Consider the following 16,319-nt stretch of genomic DNA (forward strand, 5'->3'; position numbering starts at 1 on the left):
TAGCCTCTGCTCATTTCCACAGAGCTGTACACTCCTGCCTCTCCCACATGTCATCAAGACCTCTCTTAACTTCTTAAGAGGATTAACATGTTCGGTAATAGGCGTAGCATCCATTCAATTTCAGCTCCATTGTCTCGCTCTTATTCAGGATTCAGGGTTAACAACAAATTTCATGTAGAGCGCCTATGTTCAGCCTGGCTCAGCTGTTCCGAAGGCCCACGAAGCACAGATAGAGACGTGGGATTAGGGAGGTGTGCTCGGGGAGAAGAATCTCATTACAGGACATAATGCCCCTGGGTGTGATGCAGTGCTCCATTCATTACTGATTGGTGACAGAGACCAAACTCGAGGGGTGAACAATGAATCGCATATAATGAATATGTGATGAGCGCTGAGAGGTTTGTCTATATGTCTCTGTCTCTGCCTGTCCGTCATTGTTTGTGTTGGCTGCACATATTCCAGTATTTAGAGGTAATTAGTGTCCATAGTAACAACTTTTAAATCAGCCTGAAAGTCAGCAGTAACACAATGTATTTTAATGTAATCAGAGGGAGATCCTGCTATCATTATGTTGAGCTTATACAGTATACCACTCCAGAAATAAAAAATACTTAGGTTAGTCACTTAACCATGCTAACTAGTTTTCTTGAAGTGCACAGCAATATAACTAAATGTAAAACTACATTAATTTTCTCTGCTTATCCAAACAAACTACACTAACTAACATCTTAAAGTCCACAACAACATAACACACTCTTGAAACACTGGAGCAGCTCGTCTGCATTTACCTTGTATGTGTATGTGTGTTCCTTGGTTCAGTGCTTGCTGCATGGTGCATGGATTAATCATCAGCTTGCCCGAGATGGAACAGTGATGGAACACAACTCTAATTATCTAGATTGCCGCCAGCAGTCTAGGAGACGCTCTGCCTCAGCTTCGCCTAGCTGATCAGGTGGAACGCAGCACTGACTGAATGACTCGCCAGTCAACCGAGTAACCGTGTCTCAGCTGGTGATTTAAAACCAGATGTAAAGGGTTTGCTAGGAAGTAGGGGTTTGCGATATGTATTCTCTACAACAGTATCTTAATTGTTGCTTTAACAATGTGTGAATAGACCGACTCGAGTAGGCTACGTCACTCACTTTGCAAAAAACTTTCAAAAACAGCATGTCTGTCAGTCACTGCATCATGCTGAAAAATTCATGACTAAAGTTAAAAATGAGTGAACAAACAGCGGCAGAATATAAAACACTGACACCATCAGAATCTGCATCATTAGATTGAATTAGACTAGGTGTGGATCAACCTCACTGACATGGAGGTAGTTCAGCTTTGAAAAGACGGATGTTTCTCAAAAGACTTCAGTCTGCAAACTATGTCAAAAATCGGTTGCTGTTAAAGACCAACAACTAATAACCGCACAGAAACTCAAGAATTTGAAAAGCTTCGGGAGTCAGCAGTTCGAGACAGCCCTAAACCAAGGTACCGGCACAAAAACAAACTCTGGTTCAAATACCGTTACAATGATGATGACAGAATCAAAGCCACTAAAGACTCAGGCTATAATACAGTGAGATGAAATGGTTAACTCTTACTCACACTGTTTCATGTCAGTAATACTTGCATTTGTGATTTTCAGTGTTTATCGTCTTAAATGCTCAGTTTTAATTACATAAATAAGAACTGGTTCCATTAATATCATTAATAAGCAACAATTAATATCCTATTAACTGTTCCTGTTCGGCTCCCAGACTGTAGTCAGAAAGCACAGGGGAGACTTTGTTTTTCTCCAGGGTTGAAGTCAATGCTAATTTCAGGGCTGACGCCCTTCACTTTTTCTTCAATAGTTGGCAAGCAGCACACTGGAGCTCCGCTGTAGTCTTGAGAAGCTGCAGTCTTTATTCAATGGCCACTGTAACTTACACTGCACATTACTGCTAAACTAAGGGTTTGTTGCTGACCCGTTGCTATCTGCTCTACTCCCGTTCACCAGTGCACCCGTTCACACACTATCACTCTATCTCTTCTACTACACACACTCGCTATGCTCACACATGACTTTTACAAACACATTTTTGAAGGATGCCAAATATCGTCTAATTATGTTATCGAAAATCCTAGAAAATATCTATTTTTCAATATCGCACACCCCTACTAGGAAACTCAGTCATTTCTGGGCAGAGGTGAGGAAATTAAACACCTCAGTTCAACCTGACCCAACTCCATGATCAGAACTAGCTTATTTTAAAGGAGCAGAGCAGGTCGAAAAGGTCAGACGAGACCATCAAGTGATATTTAAGACCAACGTTAAACCGCCACTAGCTAGCTATGTTCCGATGCCAAACGGCGTACTAATTCTAAGCAGATTTTGAGTATGTAATACGTTTACACTGGAAAAGTGATAAAATCAAATACACTTAAAGATGTCAGTATTCTGCTTGACTTTGTGTGAGTGTGATTGCTGTGGAAAATATGTATATAACAACGATACAGTAATATGAATTTTTGACTTCTCAAAATAGTTACTTATAACATTAATAAAGGCCAGTAAGCCATAACAATGAAACAAGGAGCCAGCATGCACAATACCAGGACCCTGAAACTGAAGCGGCTTAATGATATAAAGCCATTATTACTTTAATTTCTACTGTGATATGTCAAAATGCCCTCTGTGAAAAGCCTATTATACAATATGTATTATTCACTAATTGTTGTAGTATACAATGTACTGTTGCAGTTGGTATTTTCTTCACATTTTTAAATAAAAACAGGAAATGATAGAATACATGCAATGACGGAAGTCAATCACACTGCAGCGTTGGATTAAAATTGCCATTTAACTTGAGAAAGGAAAATGTTTTTTTCCAAAGATTTATTGTAACTTTTTTTGTTGCTTTTACATATTTTTCTGTTGCTCTCACACTGAACAATCAAGCTCTGCTTTGTTTAAGAACTTTTTTTCAGTGTGCTATTTTTCCGGCGTATAAACAAACTGCTTAAAATTGGCATATGTAGTATGGAATTGGGACACAGTCAGTGCTGATATGGCATAATGGATTTCTCAAAGGAAATGGAGCTGCTCATAGCTTTGCAAATGTTTAATGGATAGTGGTAATGAAAAAACTGCTCCAGTAACACCTCAGAAAGCAAACAATGAAGTATTATAAATCTTTGAGAAAAGTTTTCTCTTTGTGAGGTGTAATTCTGTAGTCACTCTGTAATTAATGTTCACTGGCACAATCATGTCCCAAGGAACAAAATAATGTAAAATAAAAAATAAATAAAGTATTAAGTACATTCATTTATTGTAAACTAACTACAAAAACAAGCATATTATGAAAATGTGTACAAAGTACATACTATAGTCTTGTAATGTGTAAATAGTTTCTTATAGGATGTGCAGACATCAGATAGACACATCAGTCTGCAGGAGCAAACTTTGTAACACTCAATTATTGAATACAGCACACTATAGATTCAACATCATTACATGCACCGGATTCAGTGTGTTGCTTTTGTTTGCTGGCAGGGAAAATGTCCGTGTTTGTATTTTCAAACAAACAGAAGGTGTATCTTGATGACTCAGCTGTTTAAGACACAGCATCATGGTGACGTCCCAGGTTCATATCCAGCCAGAGATGGGACATTTGTCGCTTGCCGTCATCCTCTCTCGCCCTTTCTATCTAGTCATTCATCTATCAGTGAACTGCCCAAACAAAAAAGGTAAAAGAAATAGGCAGGAAGAAATGTAATCAATGTCTAACAGGAGCCAAGACAAAAAAAGTCCGACTACAGTTTTGGATGTAAATGTGTTTGAAAACTGTACAAACATATGATTCATGTAAATGCTCACTGCGGCAGGAAGTTGCAAAGTCTGAACCAATCTGTCATCGGTTCTACCTCCTGAGCTGCAGTCGTTGGCTGTCGGACCATATCAGCGTGGCCCTGTTGGCGGCGGTAGATAACAGACCTTACCATGACACAGGACTTAAATCACAGTGTCATTTTACAGCAATGCCACCTGGGCCTGTGTGACCTGGGTCTCTGTTTCCCAGCCAGCTGCTCCTTAATGGCATGTGTATGGACTTAGGTTTGTGTGTGCGTGTTTGTCGATGTGCGTGTTTTCACAGGTGTGATAGCGTGGGCAATTTTATTTTATTTTGTATATACCTGTGAGTACCTACTGATTCCTTTGGTTGTTTTTTAAACCATTTTCAGCATAACATTCCTTTAACTATTTTAACCTTTAGAAGGTTCTGGCAACTGGTCAATTACATTAAAAGCTTTTTCGACCACCAAAACATATGCTTTATTGTAATGCTTCAAAACCTGTTTTTTTTACATGGATTTGCAACCTTCTTCTTCTGTTATTGTCTCATTGTGGTTTTCCTGAAACACTGTGATGTCATAACGCTGGCCAGTCTTTGAGGAAGTAAGTCAAAAGGAAGTTTTGCTCACCAGCATGTCAGGCAATATGAATTTAGCAATTGATAAAATGTTTTCTGCTCTGCTAAAATCATTAGCTTTGATAAAACACCAAACACTAAAGCCTGGATACAGTCCAAAACGAACAAGTACAGAACAGAAACGTGGTTCAGTTTATAGGGCAGAGCAGGGACCATTTCTCAGAAAAACCTTTTAATTTTAATTTTTTTTTATTGAATTAATTTTTATTTTTATTTATTTTTTTTTAATTAATTAAAAAAAAAACATAATGTTTGCTGTGGTAACTAACTCACAGGTGTGGTCTATCAATATCAGGTGGTATTTTGTACAAATGTAGAACGACTTCTGTATAATTTCACTTTAAACGTAAGTGTCAGCTGAGTCAAAAGTAACACAACAATATAAGCTAGATTTTTTGTGTTACCCTTGTATTTAATAAATAAACATGACTATGACCTTGTTAATGTGTAACTGCAAACATCTTTTGTCCTTTATCTTTAAAAATTTTAATTACATTTTTATTTTAAATATTCAGTTTCAAAAGTAACCTGACAGCCCAAACTTGAATTGTTTAGAATATTTCATATTACATTAAGCATATATTATAAATGTATAATATAAATATGCAAATGTGTGCACCTAAAACAGAGGGGAAATGGTTAGATGGAGATTGTTTATGAACCTGACATGATTAAAATAAAATAAAACTGATCCTGCACTGGGAATATTTGCATCTTGCAGCAGTTTCAGAAACAGTGAACAAATGAAAAATAATTTAGAAAGATAAGACAAAAATGAATATAAACATTAAAATTAAGATAAAAATTAAAAAGCTATTTACAGAATAGGCCTATACAAATTTCACATTTTGAAATGAATTTAAATTTGTTTTAGTAAGAACAGTATAAGTGATCTGCATTTTGAGTGCTTTTTAATGACACCTACTACACTGACCTCCTTAGGAGACAGGCCAAAATAAATATCAGCCGCTCTCGTAATATAAGCATGCAGCCTCCTTTCCTAGTCCAAGGAGTAGACTTAATAATGTGATCTGTACCTGTGGTCTAGTCTTCTCCCCTATTATCTCTGCCCTCCTCCTGCATTATCTGAACAAAGCGCATGGCATATGGCATGAGACTTTATCAGCTGACCTGAGACTAATGTTTCTAATAGAGATGCCCAGAAACGCCTTCTCAAACATCTGCTGTTATCAGACCTCTGTCTTTCTGACCGACACTATTGGCATATTCTGTTGGTATAATATGACATAAACATGTTTTAATAAATGCTGCAACACAGAGAAAGTCACCACATTAGCAGCGGGACAAAAGAAACACTTGTTACGAAAGTAACTCCTGACATATAAACACAATTTATTTTTATACTGAAAAACTCTGACAGGGCAAATTTCAGGGTGTGTTAAAGTACTAAATAACCTGTAGATTAATCATTACTGTGACATGAAACGAGAGACACAACTTGTAATTTGAAAGAGTCCCTCTTCAGAAATTTACTTGCCATGCTTGAAAATAGTTTTCCGAAGACGGCCGCGGGAAACGATGATAAAATAATGCGATATTTGGCAGCTCCATCAAGGGTTGCGTGCTGAAGGTGCTGTCACAGCTTGGACTGCAAATGCGGTCAGGGCTCTGAGAAAATCGCCTTGTTACTTTCGTCCCGTATTACTTTCACCCCGGTTTACCCCTACTACATTGGGTGTCTGCAATACCTGGACATTATCAAACACGTATGTCGGCGCATCTTTATAGTGCCTCACAGTCACTTGAAGATGACAAAATTTTCCTAAGGTATACGCCCACCCAAAGTATCATTTGGGCTTAAAGGCGTCAGTATTATTCAGCAGAAAGGCTTGTTGTTTCTGAAACATGCTCTAATAATCACCCAGCCGTAACATCCACAACAAATTCACATTTGTATCAGTGTCAAGTCACCCTCACGGCCATTCGCCCTCTTATGTGTGGTATAGCACAAGATTCAAATAATACAGGGATCTGCTCATTAAACATCACTAACGGTTTAAAGACTCCATTATGCAGGTCGATAATACAAGAGAATACAGGTGTCATTTGTCATTTAGATATAGCTCATTTACTGTTATCTACTCCAGTCTACATTACACACCGAGCATGAAATTAGATGAACATTTACTTGTTTTTAATGAGCAAACTTTATGGCATCACATCTGTCTCGCAATTAACTCCTGTTCTATAAAACAAAGACATCTGAAATAAGAAGACGTTCATTTGACAGACAAGCCCAACACCAACATCCACCACACATTTGCACGGCCATGTGCATCATCACACAGAGCAGAGCACGAGAGATACAAACGATATGAGTACCTACTCATCAAAGCATGAATCAAAAGCACAACTCATGTTCAAAAACTCCACAGGTGACCCTTAACTTCAGGAAAACACAGGTGCAGGTAATTTGCTCATATACTTGTTTGTACTCCATCTTATAGTACACCCAGTCATTCTAATCCTGCATGAAATTAGATTGCTCGTTGTTACGTACAATATTTTATGTTATCACATCTGGCTCAAACATAACTCCTGTTGAGACATTGGATTGAGGGATTATTTTGTGATGAAAACTGAGTGTATTGCTGTGGTTGTTAGGTAAAAGTAGGCTGACTGTGCTGTTGAACAATGAAATTAGGATAAAATGAAGGAACTGTGACTAAATTTGAAGGAATTATTTTGGACCGGAGACAGTGGCAACAAACCAGAAGTGAGAAAAGTGACACAAACACAAACTGTGCGTAATGGTGGAGCTCCAGGTTAAGTAACAGTCTGACAAAAGAACCAAAAATGGATGTTTCATCTGCAATTCATCATCAGTCACTGTACTCGTAGATAAACTTAATAACAAATGCTCCACTCCTATGGGCCTCCAAATATGTGGTGAATTTTGTTTTAATCTGTTTCTATTAGCGTGAATGTCACAGCTGCGTAATCATGCTTCATAATCTCCAGCCATCTACTTCATGTGAGTGTAAGTACCCCTGGCAGTCAGCGTTTACTCATCCTGAAATAGTCTGGGTTTAAAATGAAACAGTCCAGTTTAACAGCTTCTCTGTGTTATAATCACGGTCTAAGAGATTCTCTTCAATATTTGTGAATGTGAACGGCTTTTTACCAAAGTCATGTGTCGCAGATCTGAGGAGCTTTTGTAATGTTTTCAGTTAGAGAAGCCTGGAGGTGCTCCACAGAGAATTAATTGGGAAAGACAGAAGAGGGGAAAGCACCCACAGGGATTTTTTTGGGATGAGGGAGTGGAGTATTTTTCTGGTTTAAAACTGACAACATCCCTGTGGAATTAAAACTCACTTGTATATAAACACTCAGACAAAACCTATTGGTATTCCAAATATCTCCTGTTCATTGTCTGTGTAACTGCTTTAGGCTTTGCTCCTGAAGATGTTACACGTTTTGAGTTGTGGCTCTATAGTTTCTGTATTTTAAGGACAGTATTTCATGCTCAAAGTATTTGATTGGACGGGTCAGACTAGAAAGTGGAATACCTAAAATTGATCTGCATATCCTGACAAGATACTGGATATGGAGAAATTTTAAGTTGTCTGTGAAGGTTCTCGGTCATCCAGGTCTTAGGTAGCAAAGGAAGGTTAAAATCAAGGGCAACTGGACTTGGGTTGAAGATACTTGATGATACTTGACTCAAACGACCATAACGACTATCGTTACAACAGCCAGGAGCACTAACAGACCAAGTGTTGGCCGTCGCCTTGATAACATCCCAGAAGTTAAATGGCCGGGATTCCCTGCCAGTCAGTAAGAACTGAAGAAGCCTCTTGCATGAATGGTGAAACGTCTTCAAGTATCTTCAGCCAAGTCCAGTTGCCCTTGATGACCCCGGTTAATTCCAAAGTTGTCTTCTTCATATGTTATGTGTTTTCCAGTCACCCAGTTTGGTTTAGAGTTGGAGGGTATGTGAAAAGTACAGCCGAGGTCAGGACTTCATGTGCAGTGGCTGAGGCTAAGCTAGCTGCTGGATGGTCAGTAAATCCCTCCACTGTTGAACCACAATGTCTTGCAACCAACGTAGCCCAATCCTAAAGGAACTTTGACGTTCATTCGTACTGCCTCCACTGCCTCTCTTGAGTCATGTTATTGTAGGGCAATCACATTTTTTAAAAGCCAGCAAGCAGCCATACTCTTATCCAGAAGTTTGTCATGTATGGTGTTGGATCAGAAATGATTCCACACATTTCATCTCAGACAGTTTAGTGTCTTTATCATCTGTTCAGTAAGGGCATTGTGCTTAAACACTGTTCACTTTTGGTCAGATAATTACACTTGATACATAAACCCACTTTCACTTAACAGAGATGGCATTTTCTTTTATGTTTGAAATATATATTCCCGTGCAGCTTTGAAGTGTGCGATGTTCCTGACAAAGCAGCTGGAAATTACTGCCTGACCCTGAAATATTCCAACACAAAGTGAAGGAATGTGACAGAAAGCACCCAATCACTGAACCTTGTGGATGCAGTCTGCGTGTTGATGTGATCGAGAGCTTCAATGTCAAGTGACTCCCCACCGGTGCACAGACTTTTGTTTACTGGGTGTGTAGTACGTGACTGTATATATAATTGCTTTGAGTGTTGGATGTGGTGAGAAGAAACCGCAGATACGATTGTTGCTGTTGCCTCGTGTAGGAGATTGAAACACAATGTTTGCAGCACCACCGCAGAACTGTAATTTCATGCTTATCATGACGAGCCATTTAAAGAGAAAAGCTAGCAGGAGGATTCATTGTTTCTCTCCACATGAAGCTATGATTCCCACTGTATACAACCCTAAAAATCAATACTGAGCGTGTTGCTCTCCATCCTAACCAGGAATTTGTCACTGAGCAAGCGTGTAATGACATTACATATCTGGGTTGAAAGCTTGTAATTAACTTATTAAATGAAGCCACTGAAAACCCTGAAACACAAATAACCCGGCATTCTGGCCCGCTGTTCATCAGGTCAAAACCAGCCAATTCAAAAGAACAAGGAAGTCATCACAGTCTTCGCTCCCAGAGGAAGAGGGGATCAGCGACTCGCCATTTTCTGTGTTCTTGTGACCCCGTCTGAGAGAGAAATGAGGCAGAGGGAGAGAAGCAAAATGTCAGCTGAAGGCGAAATGCCGTCTTCCTTAAAGTCCATTTGCATTTATGTCCTAATGATGTAACGACTCTCGGAGGATGTTAGCAAAACTATTAGCGGAGGAGGGACATTGGGTTGGTCATTGGATTTCCATTTAGAGTGTCAAAAAGACAAAATCCTTTTATCTCCCATCTGTGTTAGAGGTTTATTCACAGCCTCTGTGTATTCTGGATGTACATATATAAAACAAAGAACTGCTTGAAATTCATCACTCAGTATAGTAAGTCATATATTAGCAATGGTCTTTGGTTCATGTTGCTATTTTTTTGCCCCTCTCCTTTTTCAAAACTTCCTGTTTATATTACATGGCCAAAAGTATGTGGACACCCGGACATTACAGCTCCATGTGATTGCTGAACGTCTTTAATATGCTGCCTCCCCTCACCTGGATGTATTGTGATGTTTTCCTAGTCAGCCACATGAGCATTAGATATGCCGGGCACTGATGTTGGTCAATAAAGGGGTGGGGGGTGGGGGGGGGTTGAGATTTAAGGGGTTATGGTTTAGATTTGGAGTCTGCACACATAGCCGCCATAGCTGAAGTGCGGCTCCTTTAAAAGAAAAAAGGTCACACATCAGGGCTTTGTCAGCTGTGGAGAAGCCCAGTGAAGACAGCAAGAATGTTTGGTGTTGTGGCGATGCTATCAGTGGGTGAAAACAGACAGCAGGACTACAGTTAGTCCCTTGCATCAAGTATAAACCACCTTAAGGCCTGACAACACCAACACCTTGACCTCAACCTCATCCAACACCTTAACTTAAGTTGGAAAGCATTTGAGGTCAGTGCTCTGTACAAGCCAGCCAAGTTATTCCTCACCAAAGTGAGAAAAGCATTTTTGCGCATGAGGGCATTGTCATGAACTATGTGGACAGTTGTGTCTTTTTTTTTGCTTCTATTTCCACATTTCATGCCTGATTGTGTTTTCCATGGTAGGATAATGGCATTCATATCACCAACAAGTCACCCAAGATGACACCTTCTGTCATACCCTTGTTTAGGACGCTGTCTCTGCTCTCTAGCATTTTTGAATAAAGTCTCCTCTCTGCAGTGGAATAACAAAATCACGTCCAGCTCACATAAGTTGGTTATTCTACCAGCTGGGCAGTAACGCAGGTAGACATCATGGTTAGCCTGCAGCCACAAAAGCAGCAAATACATTTTCTGTTCTGCTCTGCGAAACCCGATTGGAGAAGCTCCACTGGGCGAAATCTCCCAAACACACACATGCAGCACCAGTCATGTAGCAACCCATCCCCGTCTAATAAGCCTTATTAGATCAAATGCCTCTGTGGCTTCAGAAAAGTAACACTCTGAAGAGATAAAATAGCCTCACAGCACAAGGCTCCGTGGTATGTCAGTGTGTATTAAGAATATGTCTCTGCACCACTGTAACCAAGATAGTTTTCTACATATTAATGCTTTTTATAAGAACTATATTTGTCCTTTAAAGAGCTATATTGTTCTAAGAGGATAAGATGAAAGTTTTTTGGCCCCTATTGGGAAATCATACTGTATAGCTGCAATAACAGAAAATAATAGGATTCAGTAAAAGAAAACTAACATTTAAAACATGCAATAGAATATGAAATAGGGAAAAACAAAAATAGTAGTTATATATATATTTTTATGCATCTACATAAAGAAATCAGTGTATAATTGACATAACTGATATAAAATGGATACACATTTCTCCCCCCAAAAATTCTACATCTATATTCAGTAAATGGTTCATAGGCATATAGTATATACTGGAATTATATATCAACTAGAGGTGAAACAATTAGTTGATTTTTTGATGAGACGTCAAAATTAAGTTCTCTGGTTCCAGCTTCTCAGATGTGAGGATATTCTGCTTCTCTCAGTTTTATATCTTTGTAAAATGAGATCTTCGTGTCATGAAAATAATTGTGAAAGTGTAAAATAGGTCTAAAAAATGTGGTAAAAAAATCATATTGTAATTCTTTTGACAAATTTTACAATTTGCAAAATGATTCACAATTAGTTGGAATGTTGGAATTTTTGCATCACAATTTTCATTTTCACAAAAAAAAAAAAATTTAAATCATGATGATGTAACATTTGTTGAGGTCGGGGCCAGGGGATCTCCGCAGCACTAGAGTACTTCATTGCTGTTTTGTCACACATTTTACCCTCATCAAAAAACTGCAGCTTCTGCGATTTGGATATTGCACTTGGCCATATAATAATTTTAATAACATTTCCATTAATTGTGCAATCCTAGTCTAAAAGATATAGATGTCAGATAGATAAGATAGATAGAAGATATAAATGTAAAATGGATAAAATAAATCATTTGTCTGTAAAAATAAATTAAAGACAGCTGGTGTGTGTAGTGTAATGTAAAATGCAAATACAACAGTATGAAAACAAACTGAGAACAGCAATGTGAATTTCCAGTGATACTAATGATCTGCAAATATCTTTTGTCGTCACATTAATCAGGTCTGCAGATGGCCTTGCCCTCTTCCTCCCATTCTTTCTCTTCCTCTTCTTCTTTTCCCAGGCCGCTGTTTGACATTTTAACTGCAGCAGGTACAGAATTTTAAGTATCAGATAAGCAGATAACTTGTCTCTTGGATCCTCTAACACCTTCTGACTTAAACCAGCTTTTCTCCGATGCTTAGCCTAACGACTTGTTACTTTATGCTGTACTGCGGAATCATAATCAAATAATCTGCAAAATAAGCCTAAACATAAAATGCAAGACGTGCAGTCTGCTGCATAATTTGGGACAACACTCACTCTGTGATGTCAACTAATGCTTTTACTGGCGCGAGGAGGACAGAGACGGATTTCCCATCAGTGTCCTAAGAAAGAAGAATGAGTGCAGCCGTAATGCTTCGTGCAGCATCAGCTGTAATGCACCCTGTCAGTGACGTTCTGTTATATGTTCAGCTCTAAATTGGATGTGAACTAGTCACTTTAGATTATAGCAGTACAGCGCTGTGTGAAAAGGGAAGAAATAACCTCTTGTCAGCAGTATTAAAATCTGCTTGTAAAATTGTCAAGCCCACATCTCTCCAAACAGAGCAATGCCTGTTCTTGAGAGTTTCTCAGCCAGCGACAAATAATAATTCAGCCGTTTGCTTTGCCTGACAAACACCAGCTTTTAGGGTTCTTTTCAATCAGCTAACGCAGAGCAATACTGCCTCGCATTTTGTTTTTGATTTTTAAACGCATTGACACACAAATCATAGTAATCCCAGTGACAGACTTCCAGTGTCATTTCCCCCCCCCCTTTTGTGTCTGCAGAGATGTGTGAAATTAGATGGTTTTCTTTCTGGTCAGTTTTCAATGCAGCTCCCAAGGATTTGGAGCCTTTCCAAACTCAGTAATGTTGATGCCTGCCTTACTTAAATGTATACCATATTATACTCTGCATTTAGCTTTGCAACTTGTTTTTTTATTGTCGGTGTATTATTTCAAATATACTGATAGTTATATGCTTTAAAATGCTGCTGTTTTGAACTCAAAAGTACAAAATGTCAATTCTATTAAAAACAATAGCTTTAATTTTTTTTTAATCAATTAATCTGCTTACATTTTCTTTTCTTGGTCAATCAATGAATCAGTCAATTACATGTCAGAAAACAGTGACAAATGTCCATCATAATTTCCCAAGATCCAAGATGACATCTTAAAATAACTTATTTTGTCTGACCAGCTGTCCAAAACTCAGAAATATTCAGTTCTATGATTTTCAATTGTGGAGTTATAAGAGTCTAAGATTTCTAAGTGGATTTATGAACCTTTATTTGTGATGATACCATCAGAAATTGTCTGTCGCACTCATAGACTATATATAAAAATGGATGTAGTGTCCATGACGTCAACCGTTGGCTTCTGAAGAGCAGTTTTGAAGAATTGGGCGGAGCCGGTCATTGCCATCTTGGCAGTGCGTCACTGTGCATCATTCCCGGACAGCCAAAAATGGTCAAAGAAGCGGGTCGTAGATGGAGCTGAGGTGACGTGTTGCAGAAACCACTCCCGCCTAGCACGACGTATCTGAATTAGCTCAGGCTAAGGAGCTAATGCTATATGCTACTCTGCGTTAGCAGAGGTAGCTTCTAAACCTTCGGGGCTGTATGGTGGAGGTTGGAACCAGTGGCCGTGTTGTTACCAGTCTATGGTCATTACCAGCTTACAGTCGAGGTAAGAAACCTGAAAATATTAAAATAACTAAGTATCTGTTATTGACATTATACTTCACAAGGTATAAAACGCTTTTTAATATATAAATGTGGTAACGTTATTTTGCAGCACTAGACTTTGTTGAGAGCAACGTTAACAGTTAATTATGAATCAGTTATTAATTACGTTGCAAATCAATTAACCCTTTTAAATAACTATAGCGTTAGTTACGAATCGTTTATTTGAATTTCACCTGATTATATGTTACTTGTAAAAAACGTAATAAGCTAGCGGTAGAGTCCTTAGTTACATGATGGAAGCTGTATAAATTGTAAATCGTTAGCTATGGCTGCTATCACGTTAATTAATTCCCCACACCGCTATTTTGAGCTACGTTGCCGCTGTCGGCAGGGCTGTGTGGGATTATTGTCTGGAAAAGAACATTTGAGAGGGAAAGGTATTATATTTGTCACAAGATTCTTGTTGAGGATCTGATGCCTCCACATCTGCTAAGTTACTCAGAGCTTAAACTTTGAGGCTAGTCTTGGCTACTGGACATTTGACAGCTGATATTAAATTGTCTGTCTTAAAAGGACAACACAAAAACATTTAAAGATCGTCTCCCTTGTTCCATTTTCTCCCACGTATGTGACATAATAGTGCTGTCAACATTAAAACACTGAGGCATCTTTTAGAGGACCATCTCAAAAAATTTGAATACCGTGGAAAGGTTCATTGTGAGCACCAGAACCAGACTGAGAGATTAAAGGCTTCAGAAACATTTGCAGGTGTTTTGAGTTAATTAGCTGATTAGAGAGCTCTTCTCCAGTTGACATTTCTATATAATTTATAATACAGAAATGTATTTTTATTCTAAAATGTATTTTTATTCTAAAATTGTTATACATTTTGAGATACTGGAGTTTTTATTTCCATGAGCTGTAAACCGTAATCATCAAGATGAAAACAAAAAAATAGTTTATTACACATTTTCCTCCCAGAGTCACACTGTGGATCAGATGTCCCATCTGGTGCCAGAGATTCTCTCCTTCTGTTTACTTTGAGTTTTAAATAGTGTCCATATTTGTGTTATAGGTCCATTTAAGTTTATGGTTTACATTGTTATAAATTTTATACACATTAGTACTCCCCTAATAATGCATAACTTTAAGGCTTGTAATTTAAACAGGTGAGGTATAAAAAACTTTTTTTTTCACAGTTGTTATGAAGGGCAAAATTAGCGATATACTAAAACCATTGTGTATTATGTCTGAGTGTTCACACTGCGTTATGACAACGTTAAAAGGTTTTAAAGTTTTAAAGAGTTTTAAAGAGATGGTTTTATGCCTTTTGCAACTCACCACTCTGAAACTCTTGCTCCAGTCCATGTTGCCAAGCTGGTAAGGGGAACACGTACAGCTGACCCGCCCTTCTCTGCTTCTGATTGGCTAGTAGTCCTTAACTAGGAACTGCACATGTGCAACTCCCAACAAAGATCATTTAGAGACAAGATGTATCACTCCATAGCTAAAATGATGCCTTCAACACAGGGTGAAAAGAGGAGCTGCAACAATGTGTAGTATGACAAAAAATATGGTGTTTTTTGATAATTAAACCAGGTAAACCTGTTCTGGTACAATCCCTAAATTTTTAGATTTTTAACCTGAAAATGAGCATAATACCATTCAGTGTTGCTCATCAAAACACATTGTGTGTAACCTCGATGTATAACAAACATGATAAATGCATTTCCTTCCATATAAAACACTTTCTCTTTAAAGTTTCACACCTGCATAGTTTACATCCATGTTTACAAGCATACAGTCTTTCCTGCCTTTGCTGGCACATTGCTGCGTATTTTGGCATGTTACCACCACCTGTAGATCTGTGGAGTAGTTTGGCAGGAGTTGTGTAGCAAAATGAGGGCCCATTCATAGAAAAACAGCTCCATAGCGCTACTAGAGGTCCACGGGTTACTTTCCTCCATGAGCTGTGCGTGTCAGCCACTGCTGCTGCTGCAACTGCTGACCGTGTTGGTATCTTCCCTCTATGGTACCCTTATGCCAATGTGGCATTGTGTAAATGTGTCAAATTAGTGAATGTGTTACACGTTAAAGGATGAATAATAACTTCATTATTCCATCTGTCACACCTTTCAGATTTCTGATTTGTGTGCTGTGTAATTTACCATCTTCATAATGTGGTGTGATGAACGTGAAAATGTAAAATCACAGCAGCGTACGCTGTAAGCCTCCTGTAAAACCAGGAGTGGTGCTGCATTATCGGAGCGAGAGGGTTTTGCATATTAAAGTCGTAACACATTTCTTTGCGAGCAGCCATAAATCTCCTTTACTGTAAAAGAGGGGACCCAGTATGGCTTTAAAGCAGCCTGAACATTCAGGGAGAGCTTAATAGCACCATGGTTATTGGACTTTTGCTTGGGATTACTCCCTGCGGTGAAGCTCTCTAAGGTGTGACTCTAGACAGAGGGCTGCCCTAAATTATTCAATAGTACAAGTG

At 38.6% G+C, this 16,319-nt stretch overlaps 1 protein-coding gene across 1 annotated transcript in view; it reads left to right on the top strand.

The window, feature by feature from the left end:
- st6galnac3 (ST6 (alpha-N-acetyl-neuraminyl-2,3-beta-galactosyl-1,3)-N-acetylgalactosaminide alpha-2,6-sialyltransferase 3) overlaps nucleotides 1–16,319 on the top strand; it is an 85,238-nt gene that overhangs the window by 40,532 nt on the left and 28,387 nt on the right. The gene's annotated exons all lie outside the window — the stretch shown is intronic.

The sequence above is a fragment of the Micropterus salmoides genome, unplaced genomic scaffold (assembly GCF_014851395.1).
Source record: "Micropterus salmoides isolate LMB-PRFRI ecotype aquatic unplaced genomic scaffold, ASM1485139v1 Ms_hic_scaffold_14, whole genome shotgun sequence".
Lineage (NCBI taxonomy): Eukaryota > Metazoa > Chordata > Actinopteri > Centrarchiformes > Centrarchidae > Micropterus > Micropterus salmoides.